We start from the raw sequence: 27,971 nt of genomic DNA, 5'->3' as shown, positions 1-27,971 counted from the left end.
CGCAAAGGGGGAAGATTGAGTTTTACTGCGCCTTATTAGCCGGAGTTGTCATTAGTATGGTCGGGCATGAATTTGCCCTGCCTTTTTTTTTTTCCAGTAGGATTTCATTAGGTGGGCGGCTGGATAAATCATGACAATGAGGCTTTGCTGTGAATTAGAAATGATGGCTGTACTGCTCCTTTGTGCGGGTCCAGCTGCCAGAACAACGCGAGTGCTGAATACAAGTGAGCAGGAGAAGGACCTGAGAGAGCAACCTGCCAATATGTAAATCGCCCCGAGTCCCAAAACAAGTGGACTTCCATAATAATGCTGATAGACTGTGCTTTACCAAAGTCAGAGGCATTCGGAGCCTATAAATAGCCTTTGTGGGAGATTCTCAAGTCACTTTCAAAGTTTTTCACATCGGAAGGAGCTGACATCATTCCGTTCAGAGTAGCTTTTGTTTTCAAGCACAGCTAAACTCAACTCTGCACCATCCTGCAGAGGGCGCTCCCTTCTGAAGCACTGCCACTGGTTTTTACTTCCCACAGCCGAGTGTTGTGCATACAGTAGGTTTTTTAAAAATGCAAAACACTCCTCAACTTAATATGCAACTTATCACCCAATTTGTGTACTGCATCATGGCTAATTGTGACATCCACACTGCGTGTCAATGGTCGTGGCTAATACCTTGGAACTTCATTATAGCTGAACTTAATTTCTATCTCTGCCAGTAGAGCTATGTTATTCATGCATAATTTAATTGCCCTCTCTTGTTACAGAAAAGCCTGTTAGAAAACTGTTCAGAAAACTTTGCTCCATTTCTGACTGAGTATCAACCATCACACAAAACATTCAGTGGCACTGAATGCTGCACATTGTTGGTTCAAACCTGCATCCGGCTTCACAATACCATTTACAATGATCTTTGGCAAAGACCTTGAAACTCCACTTCAGGTATAGACACATTTTAACCGCAATAACCAAGGGAGCATATTACAATCCAGTCTCCAGCTGCTGTTCAATTTTCAAATGACAAACATCAAAACAATACCGCATCAGAGTTTAGCCTAGAACAGTTTTTCACCGTGCACTGCCAAATGACACTTTTAATATTAGGCTGCCAAAGAACGGGATATGAATTTTCAGCAAATTAAAGTCGCTTAATACCCTGTAGATTTCATATTTTTGTAAATAAAACAAAAAAAACATGTTTAAAAAAATAATAATAACAGCAAATTCACAAGCAGCTGCAGTTTTCCAAATGTGCCATTTCTTTTGTCCATCTGGATGAAACAATAGAATCTTCTGGTAACTCTGGAGGGGGGGGGGCGTGGGCGGGGTTGTTTCCATGCAGGAATGCAGATCTCAGGGACAGGATTGGACGTCCCTGAGTAATTAGCTGAGTGGCACTTGATAGGCCTGGACATTGTGAAATATTTGCATTGTTTCTGGAGGCAGTCACCATTCACATAACTCTGTCATCTGCACTTATGCATATGCTCCTCACAGATAGCAAAGATCCTGTGGATCGCTGCAGGTTTAGACCTTTCTCATTACTGAATTGCTGCATGAAGATATATTGTATGTTTTGGTATAAGCAAAAATGCTGGTCTTTGATAACATTTGCAATAAAAAAACAATAGAGGAAACTTCTGGAACAACACTGTGATTCCAGCTTCTTGGATAACTCATCGTGTTCTTAACCAGTGGTATACACTCAGTGAGCACTTTATTAGGTATTTATTGGACTCTTTTTTTATCTTTTTTTTTTTTTTTTTACTTATTGCTCTTCTGCTGCTGCAGCCTATCCACTCAGAGGTTTGACGGGTTGTGTGTTCAGAGATGTGTTACTGTCACCTTCCTTTCAGCTTTGACCAGTCTGGCCCTTCTCTTCTGACCTCTCTCATGAAGAAGGTGTTCTTTCTCACAGGATGTTTTTGTCTTTTGTTTTTCGCACCATTCTCTGCAAACTCTACAGACTGTTGGGTGTGAAAATCCCAGGAGATCAGCAGTTTCTGAGATACTCAAACCACTCTGTCTGGCACCAATATTCATTCCATGGTTACAGTCACCAAGATCACATTTCTTCCCCATTCTGACATTTTATCTGAAAAACAACTGAACCTCATGACTGCATGTCTGCATGTTTTAAAGCATTTGCTGCCACATGATTGGCTGATTAAATATTTGCATTAACAAGCTGGTGTAGAGGGCGACATGGCTCAGGCAGTAAGAGCAGTCATCTGGCAGTCGGAGGGTTGCCGGTTCGATCCCCCGCCCAGGCTGTGTCGAAGTGTCCCTGCGCAAGACACCTAACCCCCAAATGTTCCTGACGAGCTGGTTGGCGCCTTGCATGGCAGCCAATCGCCGTCGGTGTGTGAGTGTGTGTATGAATGGGTGAATGAGAAGCATCAATTGTACAGCGCTTTGGATAAAGGGGCTATATATATGCCAACCATTAGAGGACTACCTAATAAAGTGATAACTCTCAATATCCCAATATTTTTACATTTTCTTTTATTTCCCTTGCAGGCGTACATGATTCAGAATTATGTAACAATTTGAATTATGAACTTTGAATATTCCATCGCTTTCAAAAGTTAACAGTGAGCATTTATCTGACGGAGTTAAACATTCATAACATTACTGTGGCTCTGTCTCCCAGCTGTGCACGTGACTGGGGCGCACCTGCCCTGAAAGTAAATGAACAAACAGAGCCAGCACTGTAACACTCATCACAACACGGGCGGCTAGGGGGCTCTTTGGGGAACACGCGGTTTTTGGACGGGGAGCGCTGACCCTGCTGGACACAGAAAAGTAACTTAAAGTTTCCAGTCTGCATAGACTGTACACCCTGCTCTACCTACCATGGCTTTTGTCAGCCTAATTCTAACTGCAGGGTTTGACCATGAGGCTCAGAGTCCAATTCTCAATCGCTCCTAGTGACACACTCACGCAGATGAAATCAGACTTGGCTGACAACAACTGATTAGCACAATGGCGCCTGACTAGCTAACCTCCAAAACTAGTATTTAACAGATAAGAAGTCACTATAGCTAGGTCTACCAAATGAGTTACATGAAAGTAAATATTTGCTGTAAGTTAACCAACATAAACACTTAACCTACATGTTAATGACTTCATTGCTGGTGTGAAGTTAAATATCCCAACTTAACACCTCCTACAAAAACAGAAAGTCTATTCAATAACGCTGGATGGCAAACCAACATAACAGGGGTATAGTCTAGGCCTCTAGGCCAACTTTCTGTATGGATGTGTACATTCAGACCCATTAGAGAAGCAGTGAGTCAGCGCACTTCACAATCTCATCACTTTCATATAACTTCAGTCTTTACTGGCAAACTGTGTCACTTCAGGTTGCGGGTCAATACGTTTCAACAAGAAATAAAGTGGAAGAAACCACATATTGATTTAACTATTTTAGTATTTCAGTGTACTTGACAGGTTGTGGTATAAGCAATATTCATTCACATTATCGCTATTAAACAATGTTGTGAGTGCATTTATGTGTCTCTCCAACAATGACCGCACCCATTGTATTCGTATAAGCCTACTGATTGGAGTGCTGAACCCATATTTTTGATGATGTTGCACTCAAACCACACTCATCAGGGTGACCTATGGATGTCATTAAAATGCAATCAGAAATCTCTCCCCAATGACTGCAACTCAGCAGGGTGTGAAAACTTCAGGAGGTCATGAGGATATTTTTATTAAAACGTTTCTGCATCATAGAACCTGTCAGTTTATATTACCTTGTTTTTTTGGGGTTTTTTTTTTTTTTTGGGGGTGGAATTACATTTTTGTGGACTAAAAAGTAAAGGTGGCCAAAAGACCTGCAACTCATCCTGTCTGTAAAGGATCCATTTGATGTTCTTCCTGAACCAGTCAATAAAGGTCAACAGCACAAACACAGCAGTACAAACACGAAGACAGCAACAACCTCCTGCAAGCAAAACCCTTGACACCCTTGAAGGAAAGCTTTGGCAAACTATTTCATAGCACATGCAACTTCACATCATGGGTAAAAACGGGATTTTAATTACTACAGAGAAGATTAGCATAGATCTTTAACTGATGTCAAATAATTGGATTTTCTAAATGCTAAGTAGGTGCTGCAATCTGGAAACTGGAGGTTGATAAATCTGTATGATTCGCGCATGAAAACAGACACACATACGTGCGTACACAATCTAATGTGTTATCCATTCAGAATGCATTTCTGGCAGCCAGTCAATCAGGAATTAATGAGCCTAGACTGTGTTTGCCGAAGACGTTAATAAATATGTACAATCGTATGGACCGTGAACATATCGACAATTCACTGGATGCACAATCCTCACGTGAAATCAAAGGAAGAAAAACTCATTATGGACAAAACTAAAAATAGTCATACCTCACAACATATCGATAGTTCTGGAAGCCTGTTTTTTATTTTTTTCATTTACCAGAGTAGACATGAGCTTTAATATAATGGACAGGCTCTTATGGTCTAGATTTAATAAATGCTGCATGGGGTTTCATTGTAGCTTTATTATTACTTTTATTTGATTTCTGGTATATACTGTATGTATATATGTATTTTTTGTTGTTGTTTTTAGTTTTACCCCACAAACGTTCCTCATTGTGCTGTTTTCCCATTTGATCTTTAATTTATTATCTCTTTGGGCTACTTTTCTATATGGACAGAGCTTATCATTATTATTATTATTAGTGGGAGTGGGATTCGCTTTAGTTCTGCAAACTAATGCATTTAAGAAGAAACAAATAGCAGCAGCAATTTTTTTAGAAGTACAGAGTAAAAGTGACGGCAGTTTTGATTACTATGCAAACAGGGGTAAATGATGCATGGGAGATGCAGTCCATGTCAAACCAGGCTTGCAGCTTCAGTCTGCAGTGGGCTCAGGGGTTTTCTACCAGGAACTACATAAACACCGCATTGATAAACTTAATTTTGGATGCTTTTTTAAATTTATTTTTAAATATGTTTTGTTAAGTTGGGATGCAAGAAAAACAGTTATTTCCCATGTTTGCCCCACAAAACAGAAGACAGTAGTGAGACTGAATCTAGTGAGACTGAATCTAGGCCTTTAATGTAAATAGTGACCTGACCACCGAGCTACAGCACTGTTTGCAGGAGGTTAATATGACGGGACAGGCGAGCGAGGACACCCGCTTTACATTCACACTCTTATATTAAATTATAAACCACCAGCAAACACAGTGCGTCCCGTACAAATATGCAAAGGCATATTAAAAGAAACACATCATTTTACAGGGGAAAAAAGATCAGGGACATCATCAAGTGTGATTGTTTACCTTGCATCCGTAAATTGGTTTGATGTGACCAGCAAGGAGAAGAGAATCTCACAGTCCTATTGCACTCATCCTCTGGTCCCTCAGTATTTCAGCCCATTACCACCTCAAACCCAGCCAAGTTCTGACACCCAGGTCTCCGAGGGGCCTGATCAAACAAGAGCACAAGCAGTGAGTGACAGAGACACTGATCTGAAGTTTTGTAGTTTACCATTTTACTTTGATCTTTTAATTCTCGAGGTGCCAGTGAGTGAAACAGACTACAGCCTTTCAACTTCAGCTTGACTTTATTGGTCTGGAGGGCGATGTGCATTTTAAATGCAGATGCATTTCGCTCTTCGAGAAATCCTGACCCGCACATTTATTTCTGAAAACCTATCAACGCCAATGAGTTAAACATTTGGAATGAAAACGCCTTTGAAAATGTCAGATTGGAGATGTTTTTCGGCTGAGTTTGGCCATTAACGCTTCGGGCTAATGCAGTTCACACTGTGCACATTGCTCTGCCAAATTCCCATGAAGTACCGATGCGGCTATGCTGTATGGCATTATGTTTTACAGAGAGAGCAAAATTATATTTTGTACAAAAAGCATCATTCAATAAGCCTGCTTTCAGGATGCGCAACTTTCACTAAAACAGAAAATATTTTGTGCTTTGACAGCCATTTTGTGCTCAGATGATTTTCAACACCCTTTAGTGATATTTATCTCCTGTCTCTGGCCATTCCAAACTGGCAAAAGTGTGCTAACGAGTGTGTCAGTCATACTATACTGATGGTGCCTGCACTGATGGCTGCTTTTGGACAAAAAAAACCATGAGCGGTGACAGAAGCCCAACATGTCATTACTGGTTACATATCACTGCAGCTAGGCAATTCAGCAAAGCCATGCTTTCAATGAGTACATCATTTTGTGTGTGTAACCTACACATGCATTTGTGTTGCTTTCCAACTTCAACTGCAGACGTATAAAGGGGAGATTGCTCTTAAATTATTTTTATTTATTGAAACAGTGGTCTGAATTTGAGCACACAGCCCGCCATACAAGAAAGCTTTTATACGAGGTCACTCATTGAAGGCAGCAAACGACATGAATTTGATTACCAATAAACTAGCCCTCCCAGCATCCACTACAACACACCCCAAGCAGCTCCAGGTTCTGTGAATTTAAACCTGCTTGGGAGGTGTAGTCCATAAAAATCTGACCACCTCACAACATTAACAGTAATCATAAGAACAGAACTGTACTTTAAAGGAGGCAAATGAAGCTTGAGGTCACATGTATTCCAGAGTGTTCATTACCTCATTTCTTGTTTTGCTCTTGTGCGTTGTGCCATGGCGAGCTACGTGACAGGGACATTTGATTGATGTCACTTTCCTTCAGGGTGAGAACACTGTGGACTTTGTATTTGCCAAGCAGTGTAACTCATTGGCCGAATGGTTCGGTCGTGACCAGCACCCCTCTTAGAAGGAATACCGCAGCACGACTGTTGATGTTTCAGCTAAGATGGATTCCATCTCAGTGAGAGGAAATAGAGTGTTGCAACTCTAAGATGGAAAATGTTGGGGTTTCTTTTGTTGTATTTGTTGGTATCTGTTTTTTATTGTGTGGGACTGAGATATATATTTTTCTACCCTCTATTGTATCTTGTGTGCCTTATCAATTAGACATGTGTGGATTGCATTAGGTGCGGCCTATATATGCCATGGGATTTCGAATGTTTTTATGACCCTGATGAAGATCTAGACTCCATGCAAGTTGGTTAGTCAGTTTTCCCAGGAGGTCTCCCATCAAAGTACAAACCAACCCTACACCTGCTTAGCTTCAGCCATTTGGCAGGAGCTGGCTGCTGACGAAGCAGGAGACAATCCTCCCCTGGAGCAATGCAGGGTTAAGGGCCTTGCTCAAGGGCCCAACTGCTGTGTGGAACTTATTGTGGCCACACTGGGATTCGAACTCCAAACCTTGCCTGTCCCAGTCATTTACTTTCACCACTACGCTACAGGCCGCCTGTATGATTAATGTAGGGGGTTGTTTGATGGTGACTCCAGCTTGAGGGTTGCTACTCAGTGCAGTAACACACCTGAGGGTCTGGGAACCCTGGGATGAGGGAATCCTGACCACGCCAACACAGTATGTTGGGCGTAATTGGTATAATCGGCCATGGCATTGTTGAGAAAGGCGAGGTTTCAATTAGCAGGGGCTTCATGCTCAACAGTGACCTCTGTGGTCAATCGGGGATCTGCGGTCTTGCTGCCTCAGCTGTAAGTGAAGTGCCCTGCTCTGACACAGAGGTGGAGTGGGCTAAACCAGCGGAGTGAAGAGCAGAACACACACTTCAAAAGGGCTGCCAGCGCTTGTCTGAGCTACAAATACAGAGGAGCATTCCAAGCTATAAGAGAAAACAGCCTGATAGAAGTTGACCTAAAAACTAAAAAAGACTGACAAGCCTGTTGCAAAGCACTCCCCGGGCGACTGGCTGGAATAGTCCGTCTGTGCTGGTTAACAGGCACCGACGGCCATATCGGGATTCTCAGCCCACACAGAGAGGGATCACTGTCAGAGGCCGAGTGGTGTAATCCAAAATCCAAATGCTGACACCACAGTGTTTGGAAATTAATACCAATTTGCAACTTGACATAAAAATTGAAAAGCGGTGTAAAATGCATGTACATGGCGTAACCCCAGAAGAGAGGAACAGGCAGGGAAGAGGGGGAGATGGGAGCGAGAGAGAGAACTGGGGTAAGGAGAGAGCAGGAAGGGTTATATTCCCAGAGAGGCCGCAGTCCTTGCTTTTCTAAGTACAGACATTAACGGTGCCAAATTGATAGAGGCGCCAGGCTGGTACACAGCAGGCTGACAGTGCTGTTAGTGCTGGAATACGGAGCGCCGCGACGTTTGGATCGATTCCTGACCCGATGCTGCATAAATTATCGCGGGGAACCAACAGCCGCGCTAGCGCGGCTAAGCGCCGGGGCAGTCCATAACGCCAGGCGGGCAGACCGCAGAAAGTCCTCGCCGAGCCAGTGATCTCTCAGCTGCTCCGCCGCCTCGCCCATCTGTCCCCAGCTACAACCCTCAAAAACAGAGAGAGAGAAAAGAGCGGGGCGTCGTTCTTTCTGCTCCGAACAATAAGAGCGCGGGACGAGACCGCGGAATCACCTGCTAATAGAGGAATTTGTTAATCTGAGCAGAGGAGCTTTCTTCAGCTTATCCGCTCTGATTGGTATCTGCCCGCGTCGGTAATAATAGCTCTGTGTTTTAAGACCAGCTCACCGCACTCAATTTCGACCTTTTATCGCCAGCTCTGCCGCGGCAAATTTAATTACAGCAAAGAGAGAAGAGATTTAGCTAAATAAATGTGCTAAATTAAAGTCTGCCTGTACAATGATATCCTTGATGACTAATAAGCAATCCTCCACAATTACATCAATTTTGCTGAAAAATGTTATCTTTTCATTACTACCTTATTATGTAGCTTCATCAAATATTCTTCATATAATGGGGGAAAAAGCCCTTAATTACACCCGGGAACATGCAATGCATTTCTGTGCATCAATTTCAGCTTGAACAATGCCATGGAGAACCTGGTTAGAATGCAACCTGAACAAGAAAATTCAATTACTAAATTTGCGGTTCACCAAGTTTGATTGTGAGATATGTGTCAAGTACAAATTTGCAATTATGCCAATTTCTGCAGATTCATAAGGCATAATATAGACAACACTTTTTCATTAATTTCCTCCTCAGCAGACTGATCAGATAACGGAAAATATAAAAGCGCAGACAGAACAGAATATTCCTCCGCTCTGGAAATGGAGTTTCATCCTTTGGCTGCATTTATGTATTCGACAAACTCTTGCAGATGGGAAACAGATGCTACTGCAGTTGAATTATCCTTTAATCAATCTGCCTGTGAACTTGTGATTAAATTCTTCTTAAATAACTTGTATTAAAAGATCTCGCTTGGAAGCACAGCTGGTCCAGTAGGTCTGTCCTTATTCTCTCAGATTGATGTGAATAAAGGGTGCATGGTCTATTCGATGTTTGTTCCCTTCTTTGACACAAAGCTTTGTTTTATTTCATTTTTATGCAAAACTTTTAAAGAATGGAAGATGCAAAATACTTCTTGAACTTGACAAAGTTTGTTCATGGTGATTCTCCACAAACCGCCCCCAACCGCCCTCCCTCCCAAGCAAGATGTTTAGGCCTGAAAATGCATTCGCAGAGACTACAGGCTATTTAGAGGCTATGCTTAATCCTCTGCTCCACCTTTACATACCTGCAGCAAAATTTACATTTATATTATTTAATTGAACAGGGACAGGAAGACTTAAGACTCACAATAGCTCTCTCGGTAATTTGCCTTAAAATCAAGCAATCAATTTTAAATATGCCAGAATAAATTAGTCAGTATAATCTCTCTGAGCCCATAATGTATTAGCTTGCATGAAGACATAGCTCACCCAGATACAGATTGCCCTATCCGAGACCACAGGCACAGAGCGGGGTGGGAGGGGAGAGGGGGAACAGAGAGAACAGACCTCATAATACAAACTAATGCAGTAATATTCATAACCCTCCCCCTCGTAATGAAATGTCATTTTTTTCCCCTGCATAAACACTGTGTTTAAAATTCATGCCTACTTCAGCTCGTTAACAACGGTTTCGTCATTAATAATCCTGGCTCCATTAACATAAATAGTCCTTAAAAGTCAATGAGGCTGTGGGATTTACAGCACTGTGTTATAGGGACGAGGGCAAGTGGAAAAGGGTGGAGTCTCCATGGGGCCGGACAGCAGGACCTGCTAAGTATGTGACGCTAAATCCCTGCCCTGGTAAAAAACAAAAATAAATACATATTTGCAGGATAAAGCCCAATACTAGTCAGATCCTCAAAATATGTAATATCGTGCAGTTTTCCCAAAATAAGGAATAGCAAAAAAACTGTTTTATATCCATTGCACTGTTTGCAATGGATATAAAACATTGTATCAGTCCATGCATCATGTAATGACTACATAGATTGGGGTGCAAGAATTCAGCTGAGGTCAATCAGGTGAATATAATTCCAGGGCTGAACTATTTATTCTGAAGTACCTCAACACCTTCTAAAGTATCCAACTGCCATGGCTGTTCTGTCTGGTGTTAACAACCGTGGGTTCCTCTAAACAGTTGTCCAAGGATTTCAGAATGAAGATGGTTAATTTCCATGAAGCTACAAAAACTCTCTCAATGTTTCAAACTAGCCATTTCCATTGGCAAAGTCTGGAAGAACAAGAAAGATTTCAGATGGCCCAAGACCTGGTGAGAAATGCTCAGAAGAACCCACACATCACTACAAAAGAGCTGCACAGGACAACAATACAACATATGTTAAACAAGACCTATACATGGCGGAGTTGCCAAAAAGAACGACCTCAACACAAAATTGAGAGTCTGAAGTATGCAAAAGAAAACACAGAGAAGAGGCAAAGAGGCAAAGGTCAGTCCAGACATTGAAGTGGAAGAGAGGTTGGGTATTCCAGCAAGACAATGATCCAAAGCATACTTCAAATCAACCATGAAGTACCTCCAGGAAAGACGGATGATTGTGGAATGGCCACCACAGTCCCCAGACTTGAATATTATTGAAAATCTGTGGAGAGATCTCAGACATGCCTTACATGCAAGGAGGCTATAGAATATTTATGAGCTAGAGGTGTTCCGCCAGGAAGAATGGGCAAAAAATGGGGAAAAAACTCTTAGCTGGTGACAGGAAGCATTTACAAACTGTTATAGTTGCTCGAGGAGAAGGTACTAACTGACAGGGTTCCCAAACCTTTGCACAGGGCGAAGAAATGTGTCATTTTGAGGTCAGGTTCACTTCTGTCCACTTCAATATTAATTGTAAAAGGCTTTTTAACCAGGGGTGGCCAAATATTTGCACACTACTGTACACACATTGCTTTAACTGTCACAGCGACATGCACACACACACACACACACACGCACCCACACAAAAGCAAAACCAGAAATATGAAGAGCAACGTCAACTCACAAGACACAAAAATACAGTGACACACACACATGCACTATCACACAGACATACAAGTCACCCACACACACAGACACACACTATTCCCTAATCAGGTGATGCATTAATACATGCTGTGGTGACAATCATGTGTGATTATCTCAGTGGATCCGGGGGAATGCAGGTCTCTGGCTGCGTTCACGCAGGACAGATACTGGCCTGAGGCTGATTCTGTCACCGCCTGACTCCCCCTCAGTCTGGCTTCCCTCTGCTCGCACGTGGCCTCTTCAACGCCAGGCTGCGGCTCCAGCGGTCCGCCTGAACGGCTACGTGATGCTCCCGGGCCTCGTAATATCATAGACAACCAGCAACATGGTCGGCAACAGCTGAAAATGGCTTTGATCAACCATCATTATTACACATTTCATGAGTAGCAGGGCTAGCGGATAAAACCATACAGGATTATTAGCTTGGATCAGTCTGGCTTTCAGGCAATACGGTCATTATAATTTTTTTAAATCACTCTTTCCCACATTGTTAGAAAAATGAGACTGGCTTGTCTATTTAAGACCGACAAAACCAAAAGCTTTCTATGCAGCATTTTGAATGCAAAAGCCTTTGTCTGGGCGAGATTGACAGCATCAGTCATGAAAAATGAATGTGTCATATTACTAGCTATATTGTGATGAGTGAAAATGAATCAAGTTCCAATATGAGAAAAATGTTAGTGCAATATGACCGGCATGAATGTGGTAAATAATAGCTACTTTTTTGAGATGTCAGTCAATCTGGGCTTCTTTTACAAGTTACATTTTTGCACATATATCACAGCGCATGAAGCCTTTAGCAAGTATATTCATCTCTGTGTGTACAGCATGCGTTTGCTTTCAACTGTTTCTATCCGGATAATTCCACCGACTGTAGCAGTAGCTGTTTTCAGACAATAAAAAAAAAACTCTGCACTTGCCAAAACTCAATCAATTCCTTCCATTCCGCAGCTGTCCAGTTGTTATTTTCAGCATTGAAATTAGCATTTCATTTTGCGTTGCAATTTTTATTATTCTACAGATCTCTGGTTTTTCTTGTGCTTTGACAGGCTAGGCATGCGCTAAGATGGTAACAGAGAACAGCTGTTTTTTGGAGCCAGATTATGTCAGTGAATGTTCACACTGCATTTGCTATAGACTGTCCAAAAGTGACTGAAGATTGTGGAACTAAGCACTAAAAAGTCTAATTTAAAGAAGAATTTCTAACATTGTTTATTGTGTGCCAACGGACACAGTATAGACAGAAAGAACTGAGATAACCGGAGATAGAGTTTCAGCTTACAGAAGCACACATTTCACCATGAACTGCATAACTGAGGCATTAGCATCCTCACAAGGGCAATTAAAACAGCCAGCCCGAGGTTTCAATCATAATATATGCACAAGGCATAATAGCGCATTGTGACACGTGGAGGGGTGGGTATGACCTCTGACCTCTGCTTCATATGAACTGGAGTGACCTCAGGGAGTGTGTGCGGATGTGACAGCCCCTCCCAACGGAAGAGAATAAACAGAACCCTCAATGCCCCACTCCCTGCACATCCACAGACCAACAATAGCACACAGACACAATGACAGGCATTGACAGAATGTGTGTGTGTGTGTGTGTGTGTGTGTGTGTGTAAGAGTTTGTGTATGTGTATGTGACCTTGTTATAAGCTGAAAAGAGCCCGCTAAAATAAAAATAAACACCTCGGAACAAAACTGATGCCTGCATTTCATGAAAAACCTTTATCCTTCTTTAGCTGAATGATAAGCCACTATCCCATAATGCAATCAATATATATATATATTAGTATTTTTTACTGAATTGAAAGGTTTTTTTATTTTTATTGTGAGAAATCACTCCTGCCTGACTCAGAGATACAGCTAAATCCCTGCACGTAGCACAGCGATAAGATGGTACAGGTAAAAATGTTTACCAAGGGGGTTGAGGCTTCTGCCTTATCAACGCAATTAGCCTTAGCTCCCTCAAACACAGCTTGGGAAGCACGAGTCAACGTGATAAGGCTTGCCTGGCGATCTTTGTCCAACTACCTGACAACCAAGCAATTAGTGAGGCAGGGAGAGCAGATGTGTATGCAAACGTGCAAATCCATCCAAGCCTCCGCCTCTACAAGCAGAAGCAGGGGATCCTGGGAAACAGGAGGACAGCGAGGAAACACACCCAGGCCATATGGCACCACGGCTGCAGCTGGATCCTAATTAGTTGGCACTTCATAAAAAGTTACGGCCAAAGAATTCTTCCTGTGACCTTTTAATTTGCTTAAAACAAAACAAGACCTTAACTAGGTGACAGGCGGGCATGCAAGTGAGCACAACACGGCAAGAAACGGTGGCATTTGTTTCCCGACGGCAGATAAACGCACTCTGCACACACCACAGCGAATGAACAAAAAAAGGAGCGAATGAAGCAGTGTGAACCGGGTCAAAGCTCTGGCTGAACCGCTCTGCGCTTCTGTACATGAGCTGTCTGCAGATCCATCCAATGAGAAGGGCCAATGAGCTGTCCAGGGAAGGGAAGTGTTTGATCTATTGTGGAAGGCCTTCGTTTCATGGTCGGGTGGGGGGGGGGGGGGGGGGTTGTGTTGTTTGATCCCTCCTAAAAAAAAGTCCCATTTCGAGGGGGTGTGGAGGGTCATATTCCTGTCAGGACGATGGACTGAGGTAGCGTTTGTTAAAACCTGGGCCACCTGTGTAAAGCCGGCATCGTGTTACAGAGCATCTGCACCGGGCCGGCGGAACAGAGCGCGCCTTACAGCCAACGGCTCAGCCAGGTCCCCGTTCAAAAAGGAAAGGCACGCTCCAGTCTGCCAGCACCAGCCCTCCAGCGGCCCTTTGAAGAAGACCCACCTACCCCCTAAATACAGTAACGTACAGTATGTTTTAGAGCAATTAGGAGGCACCCTGGCAGAGACGGGGCCCAAAGTAGCCTCTTATGTCACTCAGGGGTCGGGACAGCTCTGCCACGACCCACCAGAAACATTTTCCTGAACCAGGTAGGTGAGGTCACAACTCAGTTCTCACTTAGAGAGACAGCCTTGTTCCAGAATGCTATGCACTGTGTATGCCAATCAGATGCAGGGGGACGATTAGCCCAACTATTAAAATCAGCCACTTACATTACATTACACTTAAGCAGGTTTTAATATCCACATGATAAAATCAGACAGGATCTCTTCCTGCAGTATGTTAATAACCCAAATGAGAATCGTATTACCAGTTAACTAATTGCTACATTACGTTGCACGTTTTAAAACTAGTCTACATGTTTTTGCCAGCAATTTAAAGCATGTTTCACAAATGTCAGCTGTTCAGCATCTTGTCTGTGCTGTATACCCGTGGTTACAATCGACAAACATTCCAGAGAGCCATCGGGGAGGTCCTTAACTTAAACCTCAACATTTCTTTTATCTCGCATTTCCCCACGGCATCGTAAATAATAGCTTCATAACATGATCAAATAAAAAAAATGTCGGCTGGTGTCTAAGGCGCATTTGTTTCCTCTGAAAGTTGGAGGGAACCTAGTTCACCCAGAATATGTTTGCAGTGCAGCAATAATATGCAAAATTGGCAATAAAATGGCGTGCTCGCCGTTTGCCTGCCGAGCGAGGGAGCAAATCAAATCTGTGAGGAGATGAGCGTGTGCCTCATTACCTCCAAAGGTCTCATAAAGTCTGCGGCAAGACGGAAAAGAAGTGAACCATTTCCCCAGAGCGTGCGGCCTTAGCGCTGTCTGCTGTTTGTTATTTCCACCGTCGCAAATTTTCAAAATGCCGAAGCTAATTTAAAATGTCAACGTGCGCAACTATGGTGGCCATCTAGTGACAAATTGGCAAACAAAACTTTTTGCACTGCGGAGATGAGAGGGGGAAGCAACGAAACACAATGTTCACGGTATGGTCTCGTTACTGGTGTGTAAAGCATTTCTGAGAGAGTATAAAATAATGGACTGCCTACATGGTAAACACGGATAGAAACGCTGGTTATGCTTTCAGCATGTAGGCCTCTTCCAGTCATCTGTCAAGGCTGCCGCTATCATTACCGCGACAGTAGGCCTCCTGAATTTGCCCCCCCTGAATTCTTTGATCAAGCCAGCATCAGTTATGAATTAGTATGCTATGTAGTGAACTCCAGAACCAAGTGAACACATAAGCGTGTGCTACAGAGGGTGGCATGTAAGCCTGTGCTACAGAGGGTGGCATGTAAACGTGTGCTGAAGGGGGTATTATCACCTGCTAGAGCCTCAGGGCCAGAGTCCAAGCAGACTACATGCTACAAAGTGCACCTGTATATTCAATATACACCAACGATGACCACTTTGGTGTGAGGGCTAAAGGGTTTTTTTACAGATCCATTTGTCTTAAGAGTGTGACTGTTTCCCAAGGCAGGGGACCCTGGTCTTCGGCTGGGCACAATAACCCAGTCCTGAGCTGTGGTGTGAGCACACACCCAGGGGGACATAGCTCATGGTCCGCAGTAGGCCCACCCACCTGCATTTCCTCCTGTTTCTAAGCTTTCAAGAGCAGGTGAAGTTTCACATTACCAACATGAAATCTTATACAGTCCAGTTACAAATATCTGTTTTTGCTCTGTCCAATTAATTCATTTTCACAAGCTACATCTCAATACTCTCTTTGCTGCAAAATCAAAGCGGGTTTCCTCTCACGCATCTTTTAAAAAGTACACAAATTCAGCGCGCTGCGCTCTTGACAACAATTAGGTTTCCGTTGAAATGCGCAGCGCAGTAAGCCAAGCCGATTCACTCCTACCCTGCCAGTTCCGTGTCCATATTTATTTGTGCGCAGACGTAATTTCACAAGCTCCTTTAGAAGCTTCCAGAAGAGACAGTAGCAGGAGGGGAGGGGCGGTGGTTATCTGCGTCTCGCTCAGCTGCAGCCCAGTGTCTCTTCACAGGGGCAGAATGAAAACAAAGTGAGGATTCTGCAGACGGTTTAGTCAGCCCTGCTGTGTTAGGATTCATGACTCACACAACAGGTTTCATTCAGCCCCCTTAAAAAAAACTAAAAAATAGGGATAAAAACCCAAGGGAATGGAGGATAATCCCTCATCCCTCCTCTTCCCTCTGCACACATCCCTCTCTAATCTTTAATTTGACTCTTTATTCCAAGTGGGAGCTCAGAGGGGAAAAAAACAACAAAAAAACTGCACACTGACAATTACAAATGTCACTGCACACTGCGCCTTTTTTAAATTGCCCATAAAACATCCTTATCATATCAGTAAATCTGAAAATACTGTTATCAGCTATTTTTCCCCCCCAAGCCCTAGACTTTCTTTTGTTTGTTTTTATATCAGAACAGCGATACATCAGTACTGAGCAGAGAAAGCAGGGGGAAGTGGAGTCGTGTTGGCAGGAGGTGGAGGGGTAGTATCCACACTCAGAGCCCAAAGGTGCAGTCGACTGTGTGCAGAAGCAGGCTCCCAAAGTTCAAATAAATCCCCCACAACTCCACGTTCTCTGAGGGGGCCAGATCTAGCAGGTTGTGCAAACATTCCCACAGAAACCATCGCTGGCCCCATAAATGATAGAAACTATATATACAACCTTCAAAATAGTTTTCTTTTCTTTATAATTTTTTTTTTTTTTTGTGTTCTCATCTTTTCCCACTACAAAGCCATGTAAAATAGAGTTGAGGTTTGCAGTGTACGTAACCACACACACAAAAATAGCCTGTGCATTTGATTTAGACGAAGTACATTTATAGTGACACATTGACAGCCTTGTGCAGAATGGCAGCAGCGCACTCATTCCAGCCGTGGATGTGTCACAACAGTACAGTGCTGTTGGCTGTGAGCGAGAGAACATTAACAAGGTACTAAACAATGGCGTTTGTGTAAATGCAAGGCTACGTGCACATGGAGTTGCACCACTGAACACTCTAGCGAGCGTCTGTTTCGGTTTCTCAAAGACAAAAGGGCAGGAACCAAACACACCCCGAGGTCGGTTGGCACATGTAAGAATAAGAATGCTCTGATTGGCTGAAACTATAGCACGCCTTGCTTGAAAGGTTACTTTTTATCAGAGAGCACTTCAGCAAAACAAGGTAATTTAGCATTGCCTACTGATACCGGTTTATCAGCAAAAGGATTGAGCGCTGCCATTTAAAATGTGTCAAACTCAGGTGTGCGTAATCCTAAAGACAAACTCAAGTCCTTGAACTGTGAATCAGGTGGTGACTCCATATGATATGGCTGCCACTCATAACTCACAAGAAAAACAGCTTTTCTTCCTGTAAACAATACGAAATGGCTATGGAATATATTACTCAATTATTGTGAGGAACGTTTTTCGTTTCATTTATTTTCCATACGAAAAATATACAGTCCGCTCCAAAAGTATGGAACAGCATACACTGAAGTCAATTGAGTTTAAGGTCAAAAGATGTACATGAAGATGAATTTCAGCTTTTATTTCCTGGTATTCTTAGATTTATAAATCTATATTCCAGATTTGTTAAGCAACTTAGAACATTTCACCTTTTGTATCAGACCACCCAATTTTTAGGTGAGCAAAAATATTGAAACATGTGACTGGCAGGTGTTTCTTGTTACCCAGGTGTGTCCTGTTAAATTGACTGGTTAAACAATAAATAGTTCTGAATGTCTACTCTTGGTTTTAGCCTTGGGTTTTGCCTGTGACTGCATTTCTGTTAGAAACTATAAACCAACATGAAGACCAGAGAGCTGTCTTTGGGAGAAAAGCAAGCCATTTTGAAGCTTAGAAAAGAGGGTAAATCGATCAGAGCCATTGCACAAGCATTGGGGATAACTTGAACAACAACTTGGAATGTCCTGAAAAAGAAAGAAACCGCTGGTGTACTGAGCAACAGACAGGTGGGCCAAGGAAAACCACAGCAGAAGCTGTGAAGAAAAACCGCAAAACATCAGTCAGTGACATCACAAACGATCTCCACAGGGCAGGGGTGAAGGGATCTCAATCAACCATTCAAAGAAGACTTAGAGAGCAGCAATATAGAGGCTTTTCCACAAGATGCAAACCACTCATCAGTAGTAAGAATCGGAAGGCGAGATTACAATTTGCAAAGTACAGAGATGAGCCAGAGATCTGGAACAAAGTTTTATGGACTGATGAGACCAAGACTAACCTCAGCCAAAGTGATGGAAAGGCCAAAGTGTAGAGAAAGAAGGGATCTGCTCATGATCCAAAACGTAGGAGCTCATCTGTGAAGCACGGTGGAGGAAGTGTCATGAGTGGGCTCACTGATCTTTATTGATGATATAAGTCTACAAAAACATTCTGTCTGCCACCTTACGGTGAAATGCATCCAAACTAATTGGGAGGAACTTCATCATGCAGCAAGACAATGACCCAAAACACTATGCCAACACAGCAAAGGACTTCAGTCAATAACCAGTTCTTAACCCAATTGAGCATGTATTTCACCTCCTGAAAACCCAAAACAAACAACAACTGAAAGAGGCTGCAGTAAAAGTCTGGAAAAACATCACAAACAAAGAATGTAATGGTTTGGTAATGTCAATGGGTCACATTTACTAAAATACTCTCTGTTCCAATACTTTTGCTCACCTAACAACTGGGTGGTCGGATACTAAAGGTGCTATGTAAGTTGTTTAACACATCTAGGTGTAAATACGAGAAAATAAAAGCTGAAATTCTGAACTCGTGTTCATCTTTTTATCTCAACTCCTAATGTATTCAGTGTATTGCAAATACAAAGGAATTGGCCTGTTTAAATATTTTTGGAGGGGACTGTATCTGCAGAAGAAGGGAAATGGCATACACAATGAGATTTCACAGTTAAAATGTTGTCTAACTGTAGGTGGGTTTTTCAGTAAGGTTGTTCATATTGTTATTTCAGCTGCCTGGTGATCAAGTCATTTTTTCGAAAGGTGAAAACAGTTTTTGTGTAAATTTGTATCGGTTCCCAGTTTTAACAATGTTGTGCGCCCTTTGAATAGAGACTTATGAAAAGTGCTGCATACATTAGGTTATTATTATCATTGCATGAATATTCTCGCGGATTTTCACACAAAAACAGTACAGAATCCATTGGAGAGGTAATCAGCCTCGGCAGTTATTTGCATGTAGGAGACAGAGGAAGCGATGGTAAGCCATTACGCTGGAACATGACGTACAGCCCCCTAATTAGCACTGCGGCTACCCAGGGAATAGGACGGATTGCACACTAAAATGTACTTTATAAACGAGTTCACTTTTTTCTTCCTTCTGTTTCAAGGGGAACCAACAAGGTCATACATCTGTCTGGGGCACGATGTGCTTATCACATGATCGCCGTACACGTCCATAAGCAACGCGCATACGCCTCCCAGCCAAGCTATGACTGTGGTATTGCTTTCAATGGAGGCGACGTCTGGAACCGATCACAGAGTTACAGGATCCGTTTGTTTCATCGAGTAGATCACAAGTCACAGGCATTGGCCAGATCGTGTCCCAATAGATTCACACAGTCAATTCGGTCACAGTTGACCCGGCGTTCCTGACAGCAATGCCCATTATATGAGAGTCACAGCAGAGGTCACGGAGTCAGTAACCATAACGGAGTCACAGTGATGGCACTCAGGAGACCCAGTTCTTTAGGCGAGCTTTCCGTTCCATAAAAAGATTCCCTGATAAATGTTCCCAAAATGGCTGACATGATTTACGCTTAGAGCAGACCTCCAGACACCCTACCTTTTCAGCTCCCGCCGCGGCTCTTCAGAGCAGTCTTATTTTAACTGAAGTGACACCAGGAGAAAGAAATTAATGTGACGTGGAGTGATGGAGGGACTGATCGATAGGGGATCGTTCATCAGACGCTCCGCGCCGCTGGCAGAAGGGGACAGCGGGGGCTGGATTCGAGAGGTGGCTCCCATCCCCGGCCTTTTTGACGCCTGACTTATCGGCTGAGGCTCAGAGGGATTACATGCAAATCTCATAGTGGCTGATTTGCAGAAAAACTCAAATTCAAATGCAGCGGTTCGTATTCAATTTAAACACGACCTGCTGGCTCAGCACAAACGATGCTCTCTGAAAGGGACTCTCCGAAGATGGTGGCGTGCCAGACGGCAACTGCTTCACAGCTAGCAGGAAAGGCAGGGGGGTTCAGCCAGTAAAACCAATGCGGAGGGATTCCTGTGCAGAGCCTTGCGGAGACACGGAGCGAGTGGAAACAGGAGCAGATGGCGGCTCACGCCGCGTTTCCTGGAGAGGGTTCGAGCCTCCGTCGTAGGAACGCAGCAGCGTCTAGACGTCGACGTGACTGCAGACTGTTTTGATACTGTCCTCTCCGGACGGGGCTGCGTAATGAATAATTAAAAGGGAGAATTCTGCACCTTACGGACCGTGTAAAGGTTGATCCGTCCTTTTCGATTACCGACAGGCCCGCTCGGGCACCAAGGCCCACCCCTCGTCCTTACTCACTGAGCCGAATGGCTCAGAGGACATCAATCATCATCGGCAACCAATCACCTCTTTGCTCTAGTGACTGAGTAAAAGTGGTAAATGATTTGCCATGTATGAGTTATTACCTTGTCACCAGGGGCAGATGAGGAGGTTATGTGGGTTAAATATTTTCATCAAAGAACTTCAAAAATGAAAATGCACATTCTGGTAGTTACAAAAATATGAGGTAAGTAAGGACACTACTATATACGTACACATATATGGGGGGGGGGGGGGGGGGCGCTATGTATTAAAAGTGCTGGAACTTCTACATGGTCACACCGAAATGTATGAAAATATTGCTAAATAAAAGCAGAGAATCTGAACTTTAACCACTGATTACTAATTTAAAATTGAGAAGTACAAAGCCAAATCAAAGAAAGAAATAGGTCTTTCTTCCAAAAGCTATGGTGCTCACTGTATAGATCTCTGAGGCTGATTTGCATTTCCTTCAATACCTGAGCTTGCGGATGAGAGAAATCAGTAGTTTTTGTTTAGTTAGGTATGCCTTTGTTTAGTGAAGGCCCTCCCTCCCTGTTTGGTTGAGTAGTTATTGATACTGTATTAGCACCATACAACAGTTAACAAGGAAAGTCTTGATTATTTCATGTGTTATTTATTTATTTTTGTTACAGAAGTCCATCCAAAGGTACTAAACTCCATTGATGAACTGAACTCTTTTTTATTCTTTTTTTTTTGGGGGGGGGGGGGGGGGGCTGAAGTAAAGCCACAGCATAGACAGGCAACAGCAAAGTCTTGTGATACCCCCAAATCCTGCCTGTTGGACAGATCTTAATCCCTCACCAAGCAAACCATTTGTCCAGCTAAGATCCTTGAAAAGGGCCCCTCCCTCCTCCCCCCTCCCTCTTTCTGGGTGACCTATGACTGTGAGCTGACACAGCTCTTACGGGGCCCCTTCGGTGCAGAGACATGAAAAGGCTTCATCGCTCGTGCTGAGTTTGGCAGAGGGGTGCCAAGAGCCAGCTGCACAGACATGTCCCTGGCAACGCTATTCCAGACCCCCCCAGCCAAATTGGGACAGGCATTAGACTCATGGTCATACATTTAAAAATACAATTCATGCAATCGCAAATATTAGAAACATTACGAATAGGGGAACAGAAATATGGCAGGGATAAAAGCTGTCAACAAGTACTTTTTTTAAAATGAAGAACGTATTAAATGGGGTTGCTGTTGTTTGAAATCTTTTTAAAACCCAGAGACACGCGCTCTTTACATTTAGAGGCAACACAAAAATACATGTTTACATGACTGCGCATTCTCTCTGCCTGCAGGGTTATTGGCCAAATTGGTTCTATTGATAAAACTGCACGAAGCACCACCCTATTTCGCAAACAGACCGCTTCAAACAGAAAAGAGGACATGATCTCACCGCCACGGCTGAAATTAAAAGCTTTTGTAAGGGTGGACGGTGCAAAAATAAATACAAAAGACACTCGCAATAACCCAACTCTGGTGAAGTACTGGCAGATTCAGAGTTCAGCACTGAACATTTTACCGTGTACATGTAGCATGGTGGTTAAGGTACATGGGAAAATAAATAAATAAATAAATAAATAAATAAATAAAGGTACATGACTGGGACCCGCAAGGTCACTGGTTCGATCCCCGGTGTAGCCACAATAAGGGCCCTTAAGCAAGGCCCTTAACCCTGCATTGCTCCAGGGGAGGATTGTCTCCTGCTTAGTCTAATCAACTGTACTTCGCTCTGGATGAGAGCGTCTGCCAAATGCCATTCATGTAATGTAATGTAATTATCAGTTCTGTGGAAGAAGCATCCTGTCGATCGGAGAGTCTGAACAGCCCTACCCAGTCTGAGAAGGAGCCGGGGGTCCCAGCAGCCCGGTAAACGGGCGGAGGGAGCTGTTTGAACAGCGTGACAGCTAGAGGTACCAGTTTGTGCAGCTGTCTCTCAGCTCCAGGGACCGAGACTGAAGGGAGGCAGGTAAAGCGCAGGTAAACCTGCCCTCAGATCTCTCCGTGCGAGTGAGTGACACGCAGTAATACCGCAGATAACTGCCGCTCGTTCGCCCGTAGCCCTGCCAACCACTATCCTGCTCAGAGGGAAGGGGGGGTTTACCTTCTCTTTATTCACTCTTTCTGTCTCGAAGGACAACAGTGGCAGCGCAGCGCAACGGTTATAAGTGTTACTGTCAGTGAGGGGATGGAGGGGGGTCCCCCCACTGAAAAGCATTCACTGAGCCGCAAGCTGAGGGGTCATCCCCCCTCACTGCCGAGGCCCTGTCACACCAGGGGCGGCCGGTAGCGTAGTGGTTAAGGTAAATGACTGGGACACGCAAGGACGGTGGTTCTAATCCCGGTGTAGCCACAATAAGATCCGCACAGCCGTTGGGCCCTTGAACCCTGCATTGCTCCAGGGGAGGATTGTCTCCTGCTTAGTCTAATCTACTGTACGTCCCTCTGGATAAGAGCGTCTGCCAAATGCCAATGATGAAATGTAATGTAACACCAAGCCAACGTCAACCGAGGCGGACTGTCAGGGCGTTTTGAGTCACCTCCCGTGGCCCGTGAAAAGCTGCACTCGAACAGGCCGCAAAGACTGCAGCTGAAGGGCAACACGCGCGTTTGTTCCGCACCTGAATTAAATGCATCCTTCCATTTTAAAGTTTTAAGAACTTTTAATGTTCCTCCTTTCATCTTCAGTTCCACGTGTTGAAAATACTTATCAGTCCATTCATCCAGAGGCAAAATACTAACCGCCGGAATTATACTATAAATAATATATAGCACCCTGTCCTCGCTAAGCCTATCCTGTTGCCTATGTAATGGTTATAGTGTTGTGAGAAATACAGTATGCCTGCCCCAAAATGTGAATTGAGTGGAGACTAGGTCTGATTGTGATATAAGGGTTTCAGCAGGTTAAATCTGAGCGATCGAGGGTCACGTGACAACTGCCCCCACCCCCCTCCACCCCACATGAAGCATTGTGCTCCACTGAACTTTAAACCAATATAATCAATCAATAATCAATAAGCTTAGCATAAACAACCTAACCATCCCCAAATTCTGTTTATTATTTCCACACACACAGACAGACAGACAGACAGACAGAGAGAGAGAGAGAGAGAGAGAGAGAGAGCATGAGAGAGCATGAGAGAGCAGGGAAGCACTTAAGTCTTAACAGACTGAGTGCCATAGTCACAAACACCGATCTGGAATGGGTCCCAATGACATCAGAAGGTGGCCTACCCTCCAGTGGGGCTGGGTATTAACCAGACGGGCCTGAGAATGACGGGAATGGCGGCTGGCGACTTCATTTTCATTATCATCTACATTATTTATCTGCTTGGCAGAGGCCCTTCTTCAGGGGTGACTTACACCTCCTGCATTTGATATATTCTCCGTTTTTATTACCGCATATTTACTCAGGCAAAGTAGGCGAAGCACCTTGCCCAAGGGTACGGCGCTAGTGTCTGGCCTGGGAATTGAACGTGCAACCTTCCGGTGGCGAGCGCCGCTCGTTAGGCCAAAGCGCGGTTTTTATTAAGTGGCGCCGTAAAAAGCTGATCTCGCTGATGTTCCTCGGGTGAATTTCGCCGCTTTCGGCCTGTTAAAGTAAGCGATTTCTGATGCGCTCTCCCTCGCTGTTCACACTCCAAGGTCGGCGTTCTCCCCCGCACTCCCGCATGTCAATTCATCGGTATGCGCATGTAATTGTAGATCAATCGCTGTTGTGAGAAAGCCGACCGATTTTCAGCAATTCGGTTACTGTGAGGTTTGCGTACGTTCTAGCGGGATGTGCTGGGCAAGCGTTAGGCTTTGTGACTGGGGCAAAGCCATTAATGTTCCAGTCTCCCCCCCCCCCCCCCCCAAGACAATATCCCTGTCGCCTGCAGCGGGTTTCTTCAACGTTATTACAGTGGCGGATCGATGTCTCGGTTTAATTAAAGTTATACGCCGAGGACGACTGTAAATATTTGCGTTCGCTGTCGGATGCGACTGAGGGGATGTTCCGGTCCTGCCGAGGGTTTGGCACAGCCCCGGCATTAATCACTGTCACTTCCCGCGGACTGAGTAATGTTTGCGTGATCGATACGTCGTCGGGCGTCGGGAGACCTCATTTACCGCTGAGGTGTCCCGCCTGGTCTGCGCGGGGAAGGGCAGACGCGGCGGAGTTAGGGAGCGTCTCAAGGACGTTTTCAGCCACGCACGCCGCAGGGGTGGGGTAGTCAGCTGGGGGCATGCCCAGATGTTGACTTTCACAATCGATTTATCCGCCGTCGGAATACGGGAAGTTCCCACCATTCCGAGGTTGCCATCCCAACCTCCCACCATCCAGTCCAGTCCACATGAGATTCAGAAGGTTTTCTCCCTGTGGAAGTTGCCCCGGGCCCCCCCTACAGAGGTTAAATTGTGCCGTGTACTTGCGGCGGACACGAACGTAGGCTAGTGCTAACTAAATGACACACAATGACGTGTTTGTGAAGACAACTAAACAACTAAAGACAATTAAACGCCAATCGACTATCGGTCACTGTAGTGTGCACAGTTCTCTGTAATTCTCTGTGGGAAAAGGTGTCAGTTCCGCGTTTCCCATGGTTACCACAAATGCAGAATCCAAATCGCTCCAACCCCCACCCCCCACAGGTGCGGAGTGTAACTAAAGGAAAAGCTGCAATGAGTATCCACACATTTGCATGTGGCGCCGTGTTCAGCTGTAGCTTGATTTCAGCCAAGTTTGCTTTCGTTTCAAGTACACTGCTGCCTTAAGCCCCCGGATCTTAAGCAACGCTAGAAATGCAGTGAGCACCAGAGAGAACATACAATGGAGAAATGCCAAATGTAGAGAAAAGATGGCTTTTTCATTTATACATCAGCTTTGATTAGACTCAAAACTTCATATTGGCTTGGTCAAAACTTCTTTAGAGAACTTTCTGGTTTGCATGACAAACGTACCCTGCAGAAACATGTCGTTAAACGGATTTTCCCTGAGGGAAATCTTTTTTATTGCAGCTGCAGGAAGCTCTACCTGAAATGATTTGCCTTAAAGTCCTGTAAATTTGTTCATATTTAAAAGGGGAGACACAGAACTATAACACAAGATGAATGGTGAAAGGAATGTCGAGGCAAAACAGTCAGTTTTGTTTTTAACAATGAGGCCCATACCAACAAGACTATGGAGTCAAAGAACAATCTAAATCCATGCTAATTTCAGAGAGAGGAAATAAAGTTAAAATGTAAAGTGCACATTAGCAGTTTCATCTGGGGTTAATCAAATTACTTGTAATGGTCAGACACCAATAAGCAAGCAGGCGAAAGGCTAGAGCCGTTTAGCTGGCCGAACGGTTCTGGGAAGCTGTTCGATTCGAAGGCTTCCTCGGTATAAATAATACCCACCAAGTCGTTGCCGATGAAATGCTGCACATCCTCTCTTTCAGCTGCACATCCTATCGGAGGACCGTGAGCAGGCGGTGTGTTTTACTGCCCGGGCTGCTCTTCAGAACTGCAGTGTAATTACAGTACAGACCATTCCATCTCTGCCAATTACAGCCATCACCATCGATCCCATTAGCGGCGGGAAGAGAGCGCACCGGAGCCTGTGAGCTGGCCGAGCGCGGCGTTTAATCCAGGTCGCCCTGCTTCACCGACGTTAGCCGCGCCCTGCTACTGCGAGACCGAAGACGCAGCCTAAACGGACGCGTACGCTACGGGGATAGTGCCAGAGTCCGAGGGGCTGAAATGCCCGGAGTAAATTAAGAAGGCGTTGACGGTTTTATCCCAATGGTGCTAGTTTGTGTTCAAATGCATGCAAAGCCTCACAGTTTCCAAACGTGGCAAGCTGCAATTTTGCCTCCAATGGTAGAAGTTATTCTCCAATAAATAAAAACAAACAGCCTGGGGCTGGCCAGTTAAAATTGTTAAAACAGCACTTTTAACATATAGCCTGGGGCAGCCTGTAGCCTAGTGGCGAAGGGACCTGACTGGGACCCAAAAGGTTGTGGGTTCAAGCCCCAGTGTAGCCACGATAAGATCCACACAGCTGTTGGGCCCCCAAAAGCAGCAGCAAAAAAAATTATTTGTATTATTAACAATAATTGGCAGGTTTTAGGCTTCAGTCTGAGGTAGATGGAGGATTACGGAGGTGCTCAAACTGAACTTCCCGAACTGACGTAAATACCCACCTCCCATTCAGCTCGTTTTGTTGACTGAGAGCATATTTGCATCCCTGATTAATTGCCATTCACAGGCAGACAGCTCTTTGTAATGTCTGTGTTAGAGCAGGTCTGGTCTACTGGTGGCCTGAGGGCCAAACGTAGCCCGCCATGGAGCTACACAACGCTCTTTGATCTGGAGAAGAATAATTTAAAAAACCATTATTCAAATGGATCAAAAGCTGTTACTATCTCCAGCACAGCATCAGCACAATGTCAAAATCACTCTCACCAGAGACACAATGGGAAATACCATGCATATTTAAAGAATACATTTAATGTGTTGGTACACATGCACAACACATCTAGTATAATGCGTGGCAAAATGTTTGGCACTAATGCACCATTTTATCAGAGAATCTGCCCTCAGGAAGAAACTGTGTTTTGTTCAGCCGGTTAGTATGCATGCAGACTCACTCAATATCAGATGGATGGCATTATTTTCTATAATCAAGATTTCCACAGATTCATTTAAACCTCAATGTGCTTGGTTTGTCAATTTAAATAAGGAAATTAAAGTGTTTTTTTTTTTTTCTTTTCACTGCTGCTCTTCCGCAGCGTTGTTATTCCAGCAGTTGCTGAAATAACACAAAAAATCGCACGCCAAGCAAAACAAAAATCAACCGCCGAGCTCACTCCAAGCAGAGCGTACTCTGCAGCTAGACTGAGCCCGGACCTGATTCTGAAAGAACTGGCTCTGTTCACCTGACTCGATATGGAGATGAGGTTCTCTTAAATCCTGCCGAGAGGAGCACTGGAATACGGGCACGGTACTGGAGAACGCTTGATCCCGCGTTTCCATGAGAATGAGGAAAATCCTCTTTGATGCCCCTGTCAGGCGGCTCCTCGCAGTCACACAGACGTTTGTTTTCATTCACCCCTCTATCAGCGCCCGGGGCGTCGGGCACGCTGACATCACTGTTTACTGCGCTTAAGCGGCGGAGAGG

General features: G+C 44.2%; 1 long non-coding RNA gene across 2 annotated transcripts in view; it reads right to left on the bottom strand.

The window, feature by feature from the left end:
* Positions 1-2,568: 2,568 nt before the first annotated feature.
* Positions 2,569-27,971, bottom strand: part of LOC133111350 (uncharacterized) — an 83,333-nt gene continuing 57,930 nt past the window's right edge. For both annotated transcript variants that reach the window (XR_009704985.1, XR_009704984.1), the window contains exons 3-4: positions 5,323-5,467; positions 2,569-2,675 (exon numbers count right to left, since the gene is read on the bottom strand). This is a non-coding gene — a long non-coding RNA (uncharacterized LOC133111350). The remainder of the gene's footprint in view (positions 2,676-5,322; positions 5,468-27,971) is intronic.

Source organism: Conger conger, chromosome 15, assembly GCF_963514075.1.
Source record: "Conger conger chromosome 15, fConCon1.1, whole genome shotgun sequence".
NCBI classification, from domain to species: domain Eukaryota; kingdom Metazoa; phylum Chordata; class Actinopteri; order Anguilliformes; family Congridae; genus Conger; species Conger conger.
This window is presented reverse-complemented; position numbering and strand designations above follow the sequence as displayed.